Source organism: Felis catus, chromosome B1, assembly GCF_018350175.1.
Source record: "Felis catus isolate Fca126 chromosome B1, F.catus_Fca126_mat1.0, whole genome shotgun sequence".
Classification (NCBI taxonomy): Eukaryota; Metazoa; Chordata; class Mammalia; order Carnivora; family Felidae; genus Felis; species Felis catus.
The window spans coordinates 131803966-131819474 of NC_058371.1; the positions used below are offsets into that span (position 1 = coordinate 131803966).

A 15509-nucleotide genomic window follows, 5' to 3' on the forward strand; every position below is an offset into this window, starting at 1 on the left:
CCGACAGAGCAGCCCATCTCAAATGTGGCCAGTTACTGTGCTAGAGGAAAAAGAAAGAGTCCTGTAGAATCTTGCATTGACAATCAAAAGCTCTGGCCCAGAAGTAATTCTGTCACTTTTATTCATAACTCATTGCTCAGAACTAATCACATTACCCAACCCAGTCACAGTGGGGACAGGAAATACAACCCTAGCATGCGTCTGGAGAGAACTTTACTAATACTGGGTAAATGGCAGTAAGTCTACTGCATTTCCCTTCCTCCTAACTTTTTTTTTTAATTTTATTTACTTATTTTGAGAGAGAGAGAAAGAGAGAGAGCACGAGCAGGGGAGGAGCAGAGAGAGAGGGAGTGAGAGAATCCCAAGCGGGCTCCACATTGTCAGTGCAGAGCCCATCACAGGGCTTGATCTCACAAACCATGAGATTATCACCTGAACAGAAATCAAGAGTCAGACATTTAACCGACTGTGCCATCCAGGTGCCCCTTCCTTCCTTCTTTATAGATGAGAAGATAGAGGCTTATCGAGGCTAGTTAACTTTCCCTAGATAGATAAGTGCCAGGGTGATATTTGCTTCTGAAGCTCAAATTCTTTACCCTTTTATTGCCTCCTGTTGTTTAGTTCTATATGCTATATTATGTTATACTACCTCCTTTGCAGAGTAGTTGTGAGAATTAATGATAATATATGTTAGTAAGTGATATGTATAGCCTGGGTCATGGAGTAAGCATGTAGGGCTTAGTGAAAGTTTTCTTTTCTTATTTTACTTTTAACTGATAACTCAGAGTCTTTCTTAAATGCAAAATCTTTGAATTAATTTTAAAGTGACTGTATTTTTCTCCATGAAGACAGCTGTTATTCCATTACCAACATTAGACATGTTTTGTATGTAAAGGAATCCAATTGCAAACAACTTACTCTCATCAGCCATCCTGAAAATCATGTGTCAACTAAGCATTTGAAATACAGGCTGATAGGGGCGCCTGGGTGGCGCAGTCAGTTAAGCGTCCGACTTCAGCCAGGTCACGATCTCGCGGTCCGTGAGTTCCAGCCCCGCGTCGGGCTCTGGGCTGATGATGGCTCAGAGCCTGGAGCCTGTTTCCGATTCTGTGTCTCCCTCTCTCTCTGCCCCTCCCCCGTTCATGCTCTGTCTCTCTCTGTCCCAAAAATAAATAAACGTTGAAAAAAAAAAAATTTAAAAAAAAAAAAAAAAAAAAAGAATGAAATACAGGCTGATAAGCCTAGCCTACCAAACTTTCAATGTTATAAGCTAAATAGGCTTTAGTGGAGTATTCTAGGAATCTAATGCCTTACCTACAATGTGGATATTGCTATGGAAAATTACATATAAGTTTCATTTCGTCAGGCCTGGATAGTCAGACTTTTTACTCGTTGTGGTGACATTTATTCGTTGCCCCACGCTGTTGCTATCACATGCAGCTGTAAAATCTGCTTGTTTGTTAGGGACTCTTGTACCTCCACTTTATAGGCATAAATAGCTCTATATATGTTACAGATGATTCTTAAAGCACTCTCTTCCTACATGTATGTGATATATTTGAGAAAGATATTTTCCCTTAATTTATTGGTGTAAGCATTTTCTATATTAGCAAGGGCTCATAGTAACAGTGATGACCATTGTCGTATTTTGTATTTCAGATGTTTTCAGTGTTACATTCAGTACTGTAAGTACTGTTTGGTTAAATATTTTTAGGCATGAGCTTTATTTCTTAGTTAGAATTTCATCCACAGGATAGATTGCTAAAAGTGGATTCACTAGTTCAAAGGTATAAATATTTTATGGCCCTTGAAATCTATTGCTAAGTTAAATTTTTACTAAAGAGTTATAAAAAATGTACACAGCCACTGGAAAATATGAGAGTGTCTATTGCACATATCCTTACCACCATTAGGTGTTTGTCTATGAGCAAGTACAGAAAAATAAGACCCAGTTCTAAATTGCGTGTTATTTATTTCTAATGGAATTCTATATTACTTACATTTTCTCCTTTATAAATTATCTTTCAGTTTAATGCACTTTTCCATTTGGCTCCCAATTGCAACCTTAGTGTTTTTCATAAGTAGCTGTGTGAATTAATTCTATGTTAAAAATATTGGCAGTGAAGGTTTGTGAGTAAAAGAAGTGACATGACTAAAGTGTTACGGTATATTAAGATTCAATCTGCCTATGATCTATTGAATAGATTTTATTTATTTAATTTTTTTAATGTTTATTTTTGAGAGAGAGAAAGAGACAGAATGTGAGCAGGGGAGGGGCAGAGAGAGAGGGAGACACAGAATCTGAAGCAGGCTCCAGGCTCTGAGCTGTCAGCACAGAGCCCGACACAGGGCTTGAACTCACGGACCGTGAGATCATGACCTGAGGAGAAGTCTGACACTTAACCGACTGAGCCACCAGGCACCCTTCCATTGAATACATTTTAGAACAGAATAACCAATGAGAAAAATTCTGTATCAGATTATTTTTTATTATGATGTTGGTCTGTCATTGGGCAAAGGTATTTTTTTATTCCCCGTTTCAATCATACTACTGATACTGTATGATACTGAATGATACTGCACTTTTCAAACTGTTTACTCCTTAAGTTTATTTGGTTGTTTTTTCATTTTAAGTCTTTATTTTTTTGTATATTTTTAAAGTTATTTTTTAAGTTCCAATTAGTTAACATACAATGTTATATTAGTTTCAGGTATGCAATATAGTGATTCAGCACTTCCATACAGCACCCAGTGCTCATCACAAGTGCACTCCTTAATCCCCATCACCTAGTTCCCCCATCCTGCCACCCATCTCCCCTCTGGTAACCATCAGTTCTCTATAGTTAACAATTTGTTTCTTGATTTGCCTCTCTCTCTTTTTTCCCTTTGCTCATTTGTTTTGTTTCTTAATTTACACATATGAGTAAAATCATATGGTATTTGTCTTTCTCAGAGTAACTTATTTCACTAAGCATTATACTCTAGTTCCATCCATGTTGTTCCAAATGGCAAGATTTCCTTCTTTTTATGGCTGAATAATAATATTTCCTTCTTTTATGGGAAATATTATTTATATATACACATACATACATACATACATACATACCACCTCTTCTTTATCCATGCATCAACTGATGGACACTTGGGCTGCTTCCATACCGTGGCTGTTGTAAATAGTGCTGCTATAAATATTGGGGTTCATGTATCCCTTTTAACTAGTGTTCTTGTATCTTTTGGGTAAATACCCAGTAGGGCGATTGCTGGATAGTAAGCTAGTTCTATCTTTAATTTTTTGAGGAGACTCCATACTGTTTTCCAGAGTGGCTGCACCAGTTTGCATTCCCACCAACAGGGCACAAGGGTTCTTTTTTCTCTGCATGCTTGCCAACACCTGTTGTTTCTTGTGTTGTTGATTTTACCCATTCTCACAGGTTTGAGGTGATATCTCACTGTGGTTTTGATTTGCATTTTCCTGATGGTAAGTGATGATAAACGTCTTTTCATGTGTCTGTTGGTCATCTGTATGTCTTCATATATATATATATATATACACACATATATATATACATATATATACATATACGTATATATGTATATATATATATATACATACGTATATATATATATATATACATACATACGTATATGTATATATATACATACACACACACACACATATATATAACTTATTGTCAAACTGGCTTCCATACAACACTCATTGCTCATCCCAACAAGTGCCCTCCTCAATACCCATCACCACTTTCCCCTCTCCCCCACCCCCCCCATCAACTGTCAGTTTGTTGTCTGTATTTAAGTGTCTCTTATGGTTTGCCTCCCTCCCTCTCTGTTTGTAACTTTTTTCCCACTTCCCTTCCCCCATGGTCTTCTGTTAAGTTTCTCAAGATCCACATATGAGTGAAAACATGATATCTGTCTTTCTCTGACTGACTTATTTCACTTAGCATAATACCTTCCTGTTCCACCCACGTTGCTGCAAATGGCAGGATTTCATTCTTTCTCATTGCCAAGTAGTATTTCATTGTATATATAAACCACATCTTCTTTATCCATTCATCAGCTGATGTCTTCTTTGCAAAATGTCTGTTCTTGTCTCCTCATTTTTTAATTTGTTTTTTGGGTATTGAGTTGTATAAGTTCTTTATATATTTTGGATACTAACCCTTTGTTGGATATGCAAATACCTTCTCCCATTCCATAGGTTGCCTTTTAGTTTTATTTTCTTTTGTTGATTGTTTCCTTCACTGTGCAGAAAAAGCTTTTTATTTTGATGAGTCCCAACAGTTTATTTTTGCTTTTGTTTCCCATGCCTCAGGAGATATATCTAGTAAGAAGTTGCGATGGCCAATGTCAAAGAGGTTACTGCCTGTTTTCTAGAATTGTTATGGTTTCAGGTCTCATATTTAAGTCTTTAGTCCATTTTTAGTTTCTTTTTGTGATTGGTGTAAGAAAGTGGTCCAGTTTCATTCTCTTGCATGTTGCTGTCTAGTTTTCCCAACATCATTTGTTGAAGAGACTGTCTTTTTCCCATGACACATTACTGCCTCTTTTGTAAAACATTACTTGACCATGTAATTGTGGGATTATTTCTGAATTTTATATTCTGTTCCATTCATCTATGTGTCTATTTTTTGTGCCAGTACCATACTGTTTTGATTACTACAGCTTTGTAATACAACTAGAAGTCCAGAATTTTGATGCCTCCAGGTCTGCTTTTCTTTTTCAAGATTCCTTTGGCTATCCAATTTACCCCTTAAGTTTACATTTTAATTACTGTTTATTTTCACAGCAGAAATGTTAAGTGTCTTCAAGGAAGAAGAAAGCACAGAGAAATAATTTGTGTTAGATCATAAGCATCAGGATAGAAACATAAATTTAGATTACTAAAGTTTCGGTTTAGAGTTAATCTTGGATTTTGAAAAAATTGGCATAATTGGAGAGAATAAATACTTAAATTATACGTATTATTACAATTGGTTCTTTTCTGTCTTGGCCCATAGTGATTTTGCTTACATATTCTAAATTTTGTCTATCTTTTGATGTTAGTCCTTTTGGTCATTTCATGCTGGGTTGTGTCTGTTTTGATTATTTCTTCTCTTTGTCTTACCAGCCTGTGTTATTTTAGCTCGCATTATTAATTTATGTTTTCAAAATATTTAATTGTCTGTCTTACATCAGGCACTGAACTAGAAGCTGAGCATCTAGATATTGAACTTGATCCAAAAAGTTTTCAACCTAGTGAGGAACATAGACTAATACTCAAGTATTTGGTTGCAACTTGTGTAAATTGCTAGGAAGGAAAACAGTGCCCTGACAGCATATACCAAGGGCACCTGATTTAAGCTGATGCATCAGGGAACACCTCTTAAGGAAAGTTAGATTTATTTTGAGACCAAAGACAAGTGAGAGCAGGTGTGGGGGAAGAGAATTTCAAACTTTGTAACAGTGTGAGAAGGTCCTGGGGTTAGATGAAGGGAACCTAGCCACTGGCAGGAGGCTGAAGCCCTGTGAGAGATGCAGAGTGTATTTCCACATAATGCTAAAGAAAGACCTTATAGGCTAATAAGACATTGGAAATCTCACCAAAATGAAATGGTAAACCATTGATAAACTTGAAATAAGGAAAACTATGACCAAATTTATGGTTAGAAAATAAAAATCTGGGGGTGCCTGGGTGGCTCAGTCGGTTAAGCATATGACTTTGGCTCAGGTCATCATCTCAGGGTTTGTGAGTTCAAGCCCTGCATTGGGCTCTGTGCTGACAGCTCAGAGCCTGGAGCCTACTTCAGCTTCTGTGTCTCCCCCTCTCTCTGCCCCTCTCCAGGTCACTCTCTTTCTCTCTCAAAAATAAATAAACGCTAAAAATTTTTAAAAAAGAAAGAAAATACAATTCTGGTTCCTATGTGGTGAATACAGTCGGGAGAGAGCAAAAGTAGAAATGGGAAAAACAGAACAACTGCAGTTGTCCAAGCAATAACTTATGGAAGCCTGGAGTGGGTAGAGATGAAGAGAAGTAGACTTATTGAGATCTTTATTAATGACAGAATTAGAATTTGGTGATACATTTTGTGTGAGAGATGAAGGGAAAGGAAAGTGTTGAAGATGACTCATGTTCCTGGCCTGGGGAATGAGCTGGTTGGAGACCATGTACCTAATCATTTGAGCCCTGGTCCTACTGTGTGCTCCCTAAGCTCTTTGCTTTAGTTTCACTGTCTTCTAAATGGAGATGTCAATTCAAGATCATGGTTGGAAATAGGTTTGGGGTTTAGAAGAGAAGACTGGATAAAGATACAAATTTAAAAATCATTAGCATATAGGTCACTTTGGCACATAGATGAGGAGACATAATCTTCTCTGTATTGTAATATGCAAACTAAGAAGAAGGCAGATGACTATTACTTCACCTATGTTGAAGTCGTGGAGAAATTACATTTGTACTGAGTAGCCAAGATAGAACTTAAGGGTTCTAAGAAAGTGTGTTGCAAAGAGAGAAGAGTGTACAAAGGCAAGGAGGTATAAGACAGAATGTGCATTTTTATAGACTTGAAAAATCTTGGTCTTACTGTGTATAGTGTGTCTCAAGAAGCAGCAGGAAATGAACCTGCAGAAATAGTCTGGTGTAATTATGCAGTGCTGTAGAGTTTGGATTGTAGAAAGTCATGGAACAGTTTTAATCAGGGAATAAGCTCAGATCACTCCTGTCAACAGACATAGTGGATTAAAAAGTAGGAAGCTGTAGTCCAAATGAGACTTAAGAAGTGCCCAAACTAAAGGGATAAGAAGGGAAAGATGGTAAATAGATAAAAACCTTAGAGGAATGACTTCCAGATCAGAGTGGGTAGGTGTTTCTTACCCTCATCAAGGCAAGCCCTAAAGGAAGAAAAGCTTATTTGAGGGCTAGGAAAAGAATGAGTTTAACTTGGGATATTTAGAGAAAAAGCAGGGAACTTCTCTCATAAAGTGCTAAGACTAACATAAAAATATTTTGATTAAACATTCATTATAGACTTTGACAGGGCAGATACAAGCATAGTATCATGTTTGTTGATTAGACCTTAGCAAAAATTAAGGCCACCTGTGAATCATTCTTTTTTCAAGATTTAAAAATGGAGACAAGTTTGGTGTTGGTATTTTAACATCCTTGGCAAAATAGATCTTATATTTTTGGAAACTTTAGAAGTAGTTTTTGGTAAAATAAAATGTAATTATATTCCTTGAAGTTCCAAAAAGTAGTTACAGTTTTCAGGAAAATTTCTGTTATATGTTGCCCTTTGAGCTATTCGTTTTCTTTTCAGTGAACTGTTGTGGTTTTTCTCCTACATACCCATTGTATTGAACACAGAATAGTAGATGGCCTATTTTGTTTTTAACATATTGCTATATCTGCTTTATCTTTCCTTTTTGAAAATAATTTTCAGACATGTTTTCAGCATATATCTTGTAAAAACAAAGACATTATCTCAATCCTATTACACTGAAGGAATTTAACACTGACACAATAAACAAAAATAATTTTTAATGTTTATTCTAATGTCTTCATGTGTCCCCAGAATATCTTTAAAGTCCAGTATCAGATCAAGGATCTAACACTGAGTTTTATTGCCCTGCAGCCTTTTTTTTTTTAAGTTTATTTATTTATTTTGAGAGAGAAAATGAGTGGGATAGGGGCAGAGAGAGAGGGAGAGAGAATCCCAAGCAGGCTCTGCACTGACACACCAAGAGCCTGATGTGGGGCTAGAACCCCCAAAACAGGACACCATTACCTGAGTCAAAATCAAGAGTCAGTTGCCCAACTGACTGAGCCACCCAAGGGCCCCTGCCTTGTAGCTTTAATCTAGAACATTCTGCCTTTTTTCTTCTTTGATGATATTGACTTTTTTTTTTAGACACATGGACAAGTATCATGGAACAGAACAGAGATGGGCAAACTAGAGCCCGTTGGTCAAGACCTACCATTTTTTTTTTTTTTGTAGATAAAGTTGTATTGGAACATAGCCATACCCGTTCACACCACAACACAAAGTTGAATAGTTGCAACAGAGACCATCTAGCTTACGAAGCCTAAAATGTTTACTTTCTGGGCCTGTACAGAAACAATTTGCCAACTCCTGTTGTGAAATGTGCCACAGTCTAGATTTATCTGTTACTTCATTAGTAGATTGAGGTTAATCTTTTTGTTTTGTGTTTCTAATTGCATTACATTAGGAAGTATATAGTGTCTACATACTTCTTTATTTGATGATGTCAAGTTTGATCACCTGGTTGAGGTAGTGTCTGCCAGATCTCTCTTGTAAAATGACTTTTCTCCATGTGTAATTGATAAGTAATCTTTGACACCAACTGAATAGTCTGTTGCCCAGCATTCACACAACAATGTCATAAGCATATATTGAGGACCTTTGCTTAAATAATTTATTTTGCTGGGGGTGCAAATTTTCTAATTCTAGTATTTCTTCTATATTTATTAATAGGCATTTTTCTGTAAAGAAGAGCACCCCCCCCCCATCTTATCCCTTTTGTCTTTTTACTATTATCATGGACTCATAGATTCTTTTATAATTCAATGAATTGTAAGCCTTTTGTTTATTGTTTGTATAAAATGTGCCACATTAGCCAGTGGGAGACTTTTCAAACTGGCTTCTATGTACTTTTAATAGTACTTTTCCTGTCATGGACCTGGAATTAGCCATTTCTCCAAGGAGTCTTGGTTCCTTAAGCAGTTTTTAGAAAACTACATTTGATGTATTAGAAAGATTTCAATATGAATGAAACTGCATTGATTTCTTATATATTTCTCCCAATATTTTATTATGAAATTTTTAAGATAGAAAGTAGAATTTTACAATGAACACACATATAATAATTCACATAGATGGTGTGATTAACATTTTACTCCGTGTACTTTATTACATGTGGATCTATCCATTCTTTATCCATCTCTCAACACATCTTATATTTTATGTATTTCATTTTAAGTTACACGTATCCATACACTTTGCCTCTAAATACTTAAGCATGAAGTTCATTAGAGTTCAATATTTGTTTACTTTTTGATGTAAAATTTCATATAGTGAAATATACAATCTTAAATATGTCATTTGACAAATATTACAAATTTATACACCTGTATTAATTTAGATAATTAAATATCCAAACAATTATGAAGATGTAGAATATTGACAACACCTCAGAAAGTTCCTGGTGCCCCTCCTCAGTTGATCCTTGTCCCTGTTACCTAGAAGGAACAACTGTTTGGATTTTTTTTGCTTTAATTATGTTTTTCTATTCCAGGACTTCTATCTTTTTAATTTTAGCCATTCCAGAGAAGGTATAGTGGTAGCTAACTTGGTTTTAATGTGTATTTCCCTGATGACTAATGATTTGGGGTACTTTGTCATGTGCTTATTGGCCACTCACATATGTTTCTTTTTGCAGGTCTATTCAAATCATTTGCCTGATGTGAGTTGTAGGAGTGCTTTATATACTAGATACCAATCACTTGTCAGATAAATGTTGTGTGTGAATTTTTCTACCCTGGAACTTTAACAATTCATGTTCTTAATGGCATCTTCTTATAATCAAAAGATTTTAAGGGGAAGATTTTATTTTAATTTTTTAAATTTAGATTCAAGTTAGTTAACATATGGTATAATATTGGTTTTAGGAGTAGAATTTAGTGATTCTTCACTTACATACAACACCCAGTGCTCATCCCAACAAGTGCAGTCCTTAATGCCCATCACCCTTTTAGCCCATCCCCCCACCCATCTCCCCTCCAGCAACCTTCAGTTTGTTCTCTGTATTTAAGAGTCTCTTATGGTTTACCTCCCTCTCTGTACCTTATTTAATTTTTCCTTCCCTTACCCTACATTCATCTGTCTTGTTTGCTAAATTCTACATATGAGGGAAATCATGATATTTGTCTTTCTCTGACTCACTTATTTTGCTTAGCATAAATATACTCCAGTTCCATCCACATTGTTGCAGATGGCAAGATTTCATTCTTTTTGATCACAGAGAAATATTCCATTGTGTATATATACCACATTCACCAGTTGATGGACTTTTGAGCTCTTTCCATAATTTGGCTATTGTTGATAGAGCTTCTATAAACATTGAGGTGCATCTGCCCGTTCGAATCAGCATTTTTGTATCCTTTGAATAAATACCTAGTAGTGCAATTACCAGGTCTTAGAGTAGTTCTATTTTTAATTTTTTGAGGAACCTCCATACTGTTTTCCAGAGTGGCTGCACCAGTTTGCATTCCTAACAGTGCAAATGTGTTCCTTTTTCTCTGCATCTGCGCTAACATCTGTTGTTTCCTGAGTTGTTAATTTTAGCCATTCTGACAGGTGTGTGGTGGTATCTCATCATGCTTTTGATTTGTATTTCCCTGATGATGAGTGATGTTGAGCACCTCTACATGTGTGTGTTAGCCATCTGGATGTCTTCTTTGGAAAAGTGTCTGTTAGCTATCTGCATGTCTTCTTTGGAAAAGTGTCTGTTCATGTCTCTGCCCATTTCTTCACCGGATTATTTGGTTTTGGGGTGTTGAGTTTGATAAGTTCTTTATAGATTTTGAATACTAACCCTTTATCCAATATGTCATTTGCAAATATCTTCTCCCATTCCATTGGTTGTCTTTTAGTTGTTGATTGTTTCCTTTGCTGTGCAGTAGCATTTTATCTTGATGAAGTCTCAAAAGTTCATTTTTGTTTTTGTTTCCCTTTCCTCCAGAGACATGTCTAGTAAGAAGTTGCTGCAGCCAAGGTCAGAGAGGTTGCTGCCTATATTCTCCTCTAGGATTTTAGTTTTGATTGTCTAATTTATTGATTATTTTCTTTTATGGTTATTACTTTCTTAGTCCTAAGAAATCTTTGCCTATTTTCAATTCACAAAGATATTCTCCTGTTTTCTTCTAGAAGCTTTGTTCCTTTTATGATAGGTTTACTTAGCTCCTCTTTTTGTAGTTCCTTGTGTAGAACACAAGGACGTAATTTTTTTCTTCTTGTATACTTCCTTAGCTGCATCACAAAAATTTTAGCATATTTTCATTATTATTCTGTTTTGAATGACATATGGATTATTTAGAAGTGTGATGTTTAATTTTCAAATCTGTGAACATTTCCTATATATCTCATTGTTATTAATTTTTAATTCCATTGTGATCAGAGAACATACTCTTTATGGTTTAATCTTTTTACTGATACTTATTTTTATGACGACATTAGATCCATCTTGGTGAATATTACATGCAGACTTGAAAAAAGTATGTATCTTACAATTTTTTTATTATAATGTTCTACAAATATCTGTGAAGTCAAGGTGGCTGGTTATGTTTTAAAGGTTATTTTAGCAATTGTGTATATCTTTGGAGATATTTTTCGTCTTGTTTTTATGACATGCTTAGTGGGTATTAAAATCTCTGCCTAGAGGCACCTGAGTGGGTCAGTCCGTTAAGCATCCACTCTTGATTTTGGCTCAGGTCATCATTTCACACTCATGAGATGGAGCCTGCATTGGGCTCCACACTGGGCATAGATCCTGCTTAAGATTCTCTCTCTCCTTTTCCCTCTGTCCCTCCCCAGCTGGCACGTGGTCTCCCTCAAAAAATAAAAAAATCTCTGACCAAAAACATGAATGAATGAATGGATGAATGAATGAATGAAATCTCTGACTAGAGAATTATCTATTTCTTCTGTTAATTCTGTCAATTTTTGCTTTCATTATTCTGAAATTCTGTTTTAAGGCATATACTTGTATGCAATTGTTATATGTTCCTGATGAATTAGCTTTTTATCATAAAGATATTTTACCTTTATCTCTGGTAATTCTCTTTGTCTTCAAGTCTACCTCATCTTTTATTAATAAAACAATTCTGTCTTTCTCATGCTTACTTTTAAATGATACATCTTTTTCTATCGTGTATTTTCAAACTCTTAGTCTTTATATTTCAAGAGCATATCTTATAGACAATATATAAGTATTTTTTATCCATTCTGAGCTCTGCCATTTATTTATTTATTTATTTATTTATTTATTTATTTATTTATTTATTTAAAAAAAATTTTTTAATCTTATTTTGAGAAACAGAGAGAGAGACAGAGTGTGAGTAGGGTAGGGGCAGAGAGTGAGACACAGAATCTGAAGCAGGCTCCAGGCTCCAAGCTGTCAGCACAGAGCCCGACGCGGGGCTTGAACCCATGATGAACTGTGAGATCATGACCTGAGCCAAAGTTGGACACTCAGCCGACTGAGCCACCCAGGCTCCCCGAGCTCTGCCTTTTAGTAGTGCAGTTATTAATATGGTTAGATAAAGGTCTATCATTTTACTTTCTGTAGGTTCATTCTGTTTTTATTTCACTGCTTCTTTTATGTCATCTTTGGGGTTACTTCACCTTTTTAAAAAAATTCCATTTTAGTTTATCTATTGACTTTTTAGCTATAGGTCTTTATGTTGTTATTTTAAAGACTGCTCTAGAGATTACAATATACATCCTTAACATTTCACCATCTTTTCAGAATTAATGTTGTACTACTTCACATAAAATGTAAGAAACTTGTAATCATAGATTAATTTATCTCCTTTCACTTCTTAATGCTATAATTGGCATATGTATGATATCTTTATAACTCCACGGCACAATGTTATAATTCTTGCTTTAAAGAGTTATATGTACTTCAAATAAGTTAAAAGAAACACAGTCTTTCCTATTTACACATACATAGGTAGATGTCGTTTTTGGCACTTTTCATTCCAGAAATCATCCGTTTCTGTTACCTTTTCTGTTCAACAGAATCTCTTTTAGCATTTTTTATAGTATATATCTTCTGATGATGAAGTCTTAGAGGTGTGTGTGTTTGTGTTTGTGTGGTTTTGTTGTAATTGTTTTGAGGAATAATTCACACATTAGTTTCACGTGTACTATGAAATCTTAGTTTTATTTATCTACATATGACTTTGAGTCTTGAAGGATATTTTGACCAGTAAAGAGTTCTATATTTATGATTACTTTTTTTTCTTTTGCCTTTAAACTCATTGTCTTCTGGTCTCTTTTGTTTCATTTTTCTGAAGGTAAGTTCTGAATCATTGTATTAATGTTCCCATATATATAATATTTATTTGTCTCCAGTGTCTTTCAGTATTGCACCTGTATCATTGGTTTTCAGGAGTTTGACTATAATATGTTTAAATTGGTTTTCTTTTATCCTGTTTGAGGCTTACTGTGGGGGGGGTGTTAACTATAAATTTATGTTTTTATAACTATAAATTATGTTTATGTATTTTAACTAAAATACGTTTTCAACAAATTTAGAGAAGTTTTAAACTATTATTTCTCTTAAAGTATTATTTTCTGCCTCAGCCTATCTTGTCTTTTTAGGGGTTCCAAGTAGCTGTATGTTAGACCTTTTAATATTATCTCACAGGGGCTATTAAATCTTTATTATTTTTCTGTTCTTCTTGTGGGATAATAACTAATGTTTTGTCTTAAACATTAATGACTCTTCTATCCTCTCAAATCTGTTGTTAGCCCATGTTGTGAATTTTTCTCTCAAATATTGTGGGGTTTTGTATAGAAATTCATTTTATTTTATTTTATTTTATTTTATTTTATTTTATAGATTCTGTTTTCCTGCTGATATTTCCTACTTGAGCATATTATTACCATATTTTCCTTTAAGTTCTTGAGTACAGTAATAACTGCTGAAAAATCCTTGTCCACAAAATCCTACATCTGGATCTCAGATCAGACTTTCTCAGTTACCTTTCATTCTTATATGAGGTACATTTTCCTATTTCTTCATATGTCTACAAATTATTATTACATTCTGGATACCATGAATACTATCTTGTAGAGCTTCTTGATTTTGTTATATTGGTTGGACAGAAAATCTAAGCTCTATCTCCCTGTGGAAAACAACAGATCAAAATCTATCTTTATTTCTTTGTTCCTTAGCTCTGCTGCTTATAGTCTGACCTGTGTACACGTAGCTTTGAGAACAGCCAAGGGCGGGCAAAATTTATACACACAGTGTAAGGCTTTCCTTATCTGGCTGTTTCCTTTCCAGGATTTTCTCCCTCACTCTGAAGTTGCTTTGCTCACCTCAAACTCAGTCCTCTACTTTATGGCAAATAAGACAGGAGTTTTCTGTTTTAGCCATACCATATGGTGCTATTTGTAGCCAACCCTAAAGCTAAAATTTGTGATGAACAATAAATTCACCCGGTAACTCACCCTTTCCTAATGACAGTTCCCTTCCAATTTGTATCATTTATGTAAAAAATTGAGTCAAATAATTTAAAATAATTTAATATAAAATTTTATGCACAAAGTTGTGATGATTGAACACTCACACAAATAGACACAAAAGAAGCTGAAAGAAATGAATGATGTAGAACACAGGTCAGCAAATTATGGCCCACAGACCAAATCCACTCACCACCTGTTTTGTAAATAAAGTTCTGTTAAAAAAAATAATAACGATAAAGCTTTGTTGGAACACAGTCATGTGCATTTCTTTACAGAATGTCTGTGATTGCTTTCACACTGTAATGGCAGAGTTGAGTATTTGCAACAAAGCCCATATATTTCATAGAGCCAAAAATACTTACTGTATGGCCTTTGCAAAAACAGTTTTCCAACTCCTAATGTAAGATCACAATTGTGATAGGTCAGTGTAAACACCTGAATTATTGTCATTACTGATCACTTTCATCAATTGCTATTACCATTACCAGATACTAAAGCTCAGAATTTATGTGTTTGATTTGTTGTTGTTGTTGTTGTTATTCTGTTTGGCCTATTTTACAACTATATTGTCATTTTAAAACATGTAATTATTAGAGGCACCTGAATAGCTCAATCAGTTAAGTGTCAGACTCTGGATTTCAGCTCAGATTATGATCTCCCAGTCTGTGAGTTCCAGACCTGCATGGGACTCGGCTCTGACAGTGCAAACCGCCTTGGGATTCTCTCTCTACCCCTGTCCCACTCATTCTCTTTCTCTCTCTCTCTCAAAATAAATAAATAAACTAAAAAAAAAAACTTACGTAATGATTATAAGGCACATATTATTCATTAGCTATAGGCAGGTGAATTTATCATTTTACTTGAAAATTACATTCCCCTTTATTTAACACTTTTCTTCAAATTATGCCTACTAGAATAGCACTCCTCTTACAGTTCCTATAATTAAGAAATCATACTGCTTTCTCAGCTTTACCTTTTCATCTGATGAGTCGGTTTTCAAGTGAATAATTTCTCTGACCTCTACTTAGATGCAGGCTAACGCAAAAATAATAATAGACAATGTGGATAGGGAAAGTAAACTTATCCCATAATCATTATTTTAGAGAGAGACAGACAGCAAGTATGACAGTGCAGAGCCTGATGTGGGGCTCAACCCAAGGAATTGTGAGATCGTGACCTGAGCCAAAACCAAAAGTCAGATGCTTAACCAACGGAGCCACCCAGGCACCCCTAATTTCC

At 35.1% G+C, this 15509-nt stretch overlaps 1 protein-coding gene across 8 annotated transcripts in view; it reads left to right on the forward strand.

Annotated features, from left to right (window-relative positions):
- FAM13A (family with sequence similarity 13 member A) overlaps positions 1-15509 on the forward strand; it is a 347254-nt gene that overhangs the window by 164855 nt on the left and 166890 nt on the right. The window lies entirely within an intron of this gene.